We start from the raw sequence: 6,000 nt of genomic DNA on the forward strand, positions 1-6,000 counted from the left end.
GGTTTCAAGCAGGTGACGAGTACATCGTACCTGTTAATATTAGTTGAATTCTTCAGATCAGAGCTGACTGGTTAGCCAACACTTAATCACAGGTGGGGACTTTCACAAAGGAGGGAGAAAAATAATAGGAAAGATGGAACGTAAAGAATGGAAGGAAAAATACTCTTCTAATCCTGGTATAAAAACCACCACCTTCTCGGTGAAGCCTTCTCTCTCCTCTCCCATGGCACTTAACCAAGCAGGCCCTTGAGATCCCTCAAGAGCAGTAGGGGCCTAGCTCTGCGAATGAACGAATGAATGAGGAATACCAACGGAAGGGAACAGAAACGATGTCTCACCCCCACGTAATGCAAACGACCGAGGACGCCCACCCTCAAGCGGGACTGCCCCTATCCAAGGGACGTGAACAAGACGCCGCACACTTCTCAACATCAGTGCCACGCCAGTACCTTTCCCGTCCGCTTTGGTAGGGATTTGGGGGAGGGGGGCCTTTCCACATAAAGACAGGTAGACAGGTGCCACCTGAAGGCTGAACTTAGAAGAAAAGAGGGAAACTGAGTCCAGAGAGTGGAAAGCAAAAGAAATCTCTAACTTCGGAGCGTAGGGGGGGGGTTCTCTGGAGCCCCGTCAGGCAGGTGCACTTCTGATACAGCCTACGGGACCGGCGTCCGCAGGTCCCCGCCACCGAGCCGGAAACTAGGGACCAAGTTAAGAGAGGGGACGCCGGCAGGGGCGCGCGTGGACTCGGCCGGCCGGGCGGGCCCCGCGCCCCGCGCCCGGAGCCCAGCCCTGACCCGGGCGCACGGCCCCCGCCGCCTTTGTCTCCACGGCGGGATGGGCGCTTCCTCTGCCCGCCCTCGGGCGCTGGGGTAGGAAACGGAAAGCGCCGTGTGCGTTTCTTTTTTTCTAAACCGAAGCAACGAAGTGCACACGTAGCCTCCCCGGGACCCGTTCCGGCCACCAGCTACCAACCTCCGGGCCGACCCGGGCTGCGGCGGCGGCGGCCCCGCGCGCCACGCGGTGCCAACACCCCCGGCGGCCCTTCCGAGTCCCGGGGGCGGCCGCGGGAGGACGGGCCGCGCGCGTGCTCGGAGCTCGCCCCCGCCGCCGTGCCCGCGCGCCCTCGCTGCCAGCCGCAGGCTCGGAACCGCGCGGAGTGTTTGGCGCGGCGGCCACAGGCCGCGCTGCTGACGGGGCCGGCGACCGAGCGGCCTGCCCTCCGCGCACGGTGAGCCGGCTGGCGGCCGCGGCGGCCCGGATCGCGACCCCGGGGCTCCGGGCTTCCGCGCCCAGCAGCGCGCGGACCTTTTCCCCGCGGGCTTGTTAACCGTAGGCCGGGGGCTGCGGGCCGGTTGGGGAGCGGAAGTCACCTGAACCTCGAGGTGGGCTCCAGATCCAGCCCCTGTGGGCCTCCTGTACGTTTTGCAGGCGAAAGGAGGTCGTCTGGCGGGGTGGAAAGAGGGCGGGCTTTGCAGCCCGGGCTGCTTCCAGAGCTCGCCGGTGAACTTACCCTGTGAGCCTCCCTTGGCCTCCTCCGTAAAGCGGAAATAAGCTTCCATGCTTTTCTCCAGAATCCGAGTGAAGACCAAATGGGATGAACTTTTTGTCTGTAAAACAACTTACAAAGACTGTCACTGCTGCAAAATGTATACCAGTGATTTTGAACAGGTTGCAAAAGAGTGGAAGATCTGAAGCTGCCTCAGCGGGTTGTAATTAAGACAGTGACATTATGCCCAGCGTTGTTACTTAGAGGACACCAAGCCTGCCAGAGTGCCACAGACTAATCTCTGAGGGACAGTCTGAAGGGCTTCCAAACCCCTGGCATCTGGTTCCCTCTTCACACCAAAGGAATCAGACTCCCCAGGGTAGGGGTGTCTCAGGTGTTTACATGATCAGGGCAATGTGGATAACTCTGCCTTTAGGCAGCAGGAAAACGCAGAAGCTGTACTCTGTAGTTAAATCAGCAGTCACTGAAATTGTCCAGGAGATTATCTTTCTGATTGCAGAATTCTCTGGAAACCAGAGTATAAACTCTCTGAGAACAGGAAGTATCTTCTCTTTCAGCACCCACTACCCCATCGCCCAACACCTAGCAGAGGATGGTGTTAACTAAGCAGGTGTTAATAAACTAGCCCCAAGCGTGATGCCAGATGTGGTGAGTAAAAATAGTGGATGCCTAATTATAGTTGAATTTCAGGTGAAAAAGGAATAATATTTAGTATCAGTATGTCCTATGCAATATTTGGGACATACTTATGCTTAAAAAGTTTATCTGATAGCTGGAACCTAGAATTATGTATATAAATGCTTTATCACTGTGTTGTACACTTGAAACTAATGTAATGTAATACTGTGCGTCAACTACCCTTCAATAAAAAATAATTATCTAAAAAAAAAGTTTATCTGAAGTTCCAGTTTAATTGGGCATCCTGTATTTTATCTGGCATCCACTGCCCTAAAGGTTTGGCAGAGAGAGTGATAGAATAAGAGCTCAGCTCAAATAGTGTCATATTGAGGGACAAGAAAGAGAGAACTCCTACATTATTTCTGACACTATTGGACAATAATGTATGTTGTCATTTACACTTAACTCCATTCTACACATGTGAAATATTCAACTGAAAACAAAGGCAGATTTAATCATAGGTAAGTTAGAAACATCAATTAAATAATAATAGTCAAAATTTATGCTTAAACAATAGACTGGGGTAAGTATTTACAAGAACTATGATATAAAGTTATATTTTATTCTATGTAGATTAAATTCAATCAATAAGAAAACATTAGAAGCCAACTGTAGATGAGGAAGACAGATGAACAAACAATCCACTTAAAAAAAAAAAGGTGGGGCATACAATTAGGGAACAAATAACAATGCAAAAAGCTCAAAGATGTGCAAAGTAAAATAAGAACCCACAATTTTTCACATGTAAAGTTGGCAAAAATTTAAAAATGGCATTAAAGGCAGCCCAGGGTGCTGTGTGATAGCACTCACACATAACTTTTTTTAGGTAGATAAGCAATTTGGCAATATCAAAAATCTTAAAGTGTTTAAAAACATTTAAAACTTTTTGAATTCTGTTTATAGGAATAAACTCAAAAGAAATAATCCATAATGTAGAAAATGTGCTTTATGAACAAAGATTTTAATTTTAATTTATATCATTTTACCATATACCATAATAGGGAAAATATACTATAATGTTCCAAAATATACCATAATAGGGGAAAATACAATCATGGAGACTCTTTAATTTTCCAAACAATAAACAGGTAGAAATTAAACTAAAATTTGTACACTCTGTGATCTTTTATATATGCAATATTAAAATAATGGTTGCTTTTCTTATGCCACAACTATATGCTTTTAAAATCTGTGCATGCAAAAATGACTAGAAGTGACTGGAAAGGAAATAAGCTTAAATTTGTATGGTGGGACTTGTTTTATTCTTAATTTTCCACATTGTTTTCAAGCAGAAATTAATATTTTAATAGAATAAAATTAATGGATACCCTAGAAAATAAACAAAAGACTTTTCTTACCATAAAGTTAGTTTTATAGACTCTAGAATCTCACTTCTATACAATAATATACTAGATGCTGAGACTATCTAAAAATAAAAACTCCTCAAAACAGTTTCCTTAAATATAAACACTTACCAAACTCTGTATATTATCTGTTAACCTAGGAACTATCCTTAGCAAATTCTTTTTTTTTTTTAATTTTGGTATCATTAATCTACAATTACATGAAGAACATTATGTTTACTAGGCTCCCCCCTTCACCAAGTCCCCCCCACATACCCCTTCATAGTCACTGTCCATCTGCATGGTAAGATTATCCTTAGCAAATTCTTAATTCTGTGCTGCATCAACCTAGTTATTCACAGAAGTATGTACTAATTAAAATGCCTTAAATACTTTCAAAACTTTGTCAAATCATATAAAGCCTTGGGTTTTTCTCCCTTCAAATTACATGATAAAAGGGGACAAGCTTAATAGCATAGACTTTTTAAAATTATAGTAAAATACATATAACATTTATCATAGTTTTTTATATGTACAGTTGAATAGTACATTCACATTGTTGTGCAACTCCAGACTATTGTTACCTTAAGCACTAAAACTCTGTACCCATTAAACAATAACTGCCTACAACCCACAGCCCCTGGCAACCACCACTCTATTTTCTGTCTGTGAATTTGGCTATCTAAGTACCTAAGTGGAATCATACATCAGTTATGTGACTGGCTTATTTCACGCTTCGCAGAATGCCCTCGAAGCTCAACCTTGTTAAGCATGTATTAGAAATTCCTCCCTTTTTAAGGCTGGATAGTATTCCATTGTTTGCAAATACCACATTTTTATTCATGCCCTGATGGACACTTGGGTTGCTTCTACCTTTTGGCTCTTATGAATAATTCTGCTATGAACATGGGTACACAAACACCTCTTTGAGACTCTGCTTCCAATTCTTTTGTGTATGCACCCAGAAATAGTATTGCTAGATCATAGAGTAATTCTGTTTTTTAACTTTTTAAGGAACTGCCATATTGTTTTCCATGGCAGCTGCACCATTTTACATTCCCACCAACAGTGCATAAGAATTCCAGTTTCTCCACATCCTCATCAATACTGTTATTTTAGGTCTTGTTTCTTTTGATAGCACCAACCCTAATAGGTATGATGTCATTTCTCACTGTGGTTTTGATTTTCTTTTCACTAATGATTAGTGATGTTGAATATATGTTCCTGTGCTTATTGACATGTGTTCTCTGGAGAACTTTCAAGTCCTTTGCCTGTTTTTTCATCAAGTTGTCTTTTTGTTGTTGAATTGTAGGAGCTGAATATTATATATTCTGAATATTAACCCTTTATCAGATACACAATTTGTAAATATTTTCTCCCCTTCAGTGGGTTGCCTTTTCACTCTGTTGATTGTGGCTTTGATGCACAAATGTATTTAATTTTGCTGAAGCCCAGTTTATCTATTTTTCCTTTGTTGCCTGTGCTTTTGGTATCATATCTAAGAAATCATTGCCAAATCCAGTATTATAAAGTTTTCCTCTTATGTTTTCTTCTAAGAGTTTTATAGTTTTAGTTCTTAAGTTTAGGTTTTCGACACATTTGGAGTTAATTTTTATATATGGTGTAAGGGAAGGGTCCAAAATCATTTTTTTGCATGTGAGTATCCAGTTTTCCCAACACCATTTGTTGAAAAGCATAGATATCTTTTAAAGTCCTTGCCTGAAATGGCTTCTGTTCTGCTATACATAAAGCCAGAGAGAATTCTCCTTGGAGTTCAGAAGCAAACCAAGGCTAGAGTAAATTGACCAAAATTGATGATAATTGAGTTTTAAAACAGAAACTAATTTGCCTTAGAACTGTATTTCTTTAAAAGCAAATATCAAAATTAATTTGTAAATGTGGGTAATTAATGGTCAGTCACTCTTTTTACCATTATTTTAGTCCTGAGTCATTAATCACATGCCTGCACCGGATGTATCTTCTCTCTGGCTCTCTCAGTTAGTGGGGTTTGTGTATCCCAGTGGGGCCCCCATCCAGACAGGCATGTCCGAGCACCTGGTTGCCACTCTCCAAACTGCAGGATTGGTGCTTAGGAGGGATTAACCAGGACAACTCTTCTTTGTAAATTCAACCATGACTCAGTTACAGAAATTATACTCATTCAACAGAGGCACAAATAGTTGTTCAGCTTAATCAATAAAGGTTTAAACATAAAGGAGTGAATTTCTAATTATGAAATTTCAGGCACAGGCAAAAATGGGGAACTATTTAAAGGAAGGACTCAAGCGCCTTCCCAACCCTCACCAACTGGTACAGACTCTCATCTGACCCACCTATGAGGATGTTGGCCCTGGTTTACGGGATTCTCAGTAATTAACATTGAACTAGTATTTGTCCCTCATCTACATTACATATAGCACAAAACTGAATGCTGGGGGAGTTTTTTTTTTAAGTGGAAAAAACTCTTGTACT

The 6,000-nt window shown here is 42.5% G+C and overlaps 1 protein-coding gene and 1 long non-coding RNA gene across 9 annotated transcripts in view; both read right to left on the bottom strand.

The window, feature by feature from the left end:
* HHAT (hedgehog acyltransferase) overlaps positions 1-1,610 on the bottom strand; it is a 281,084-nt gene extending 279,474 nt beyond the window's left edge. For 2 of the 8 annotated variants that reach the window (XM_057508008.1, XM_036912442.2), the window contains exon 1: positions 973-1,147. The gene's annotated coding sequence lies outside the window, so the exon portion shown is untranslated. Of the gene's footprint in view, positions 1-794; positions 872-972; positions 1,148-1,305; positions 1,474-1,510 lie in introns of those variants that run through there. The other 6 variants (XM_057508006.1, XM_057508004.1, XM_057508003.1 and 3 more) reach the window with 6 other exon arrangements.
* Positions 1,611-2,356: 746 nt separating this feature from the next.
* On the bottom strand, positions 2,357-3,599 carry LOC130684747 (uncharacterized). The gene is made up of 3 exons (XR_008999083.1): positions 3,236-3,599; positions 2,824-3,196; positions 2,357-2,386 (listed from the first exon to the last, which is right to left on the bottom strand). It is a non-coding gene; the product is annotated as an uncharacterized LOC130684747 (long non-coding RNA).
* Between the last annotated feature and the right edge of the window lie 2,401 nt (positions 3,600-6,000).

Source organism: Manis pentadactyla, chromosome 9 (assembly GCF_030020395.1).
Source record: "Manis pentadactyla isolate mManPen7 chromosome 9, mManPen7.hap1, whole genome shotgun sequence".
In the NCBI taxonomy this organism is placed as follows: domain Eukaryota; kingdom Metazoa; phylum Chordata; class Mammalia; order Pholidota; family Manidae; genus Manis; species Manis pentadactyla.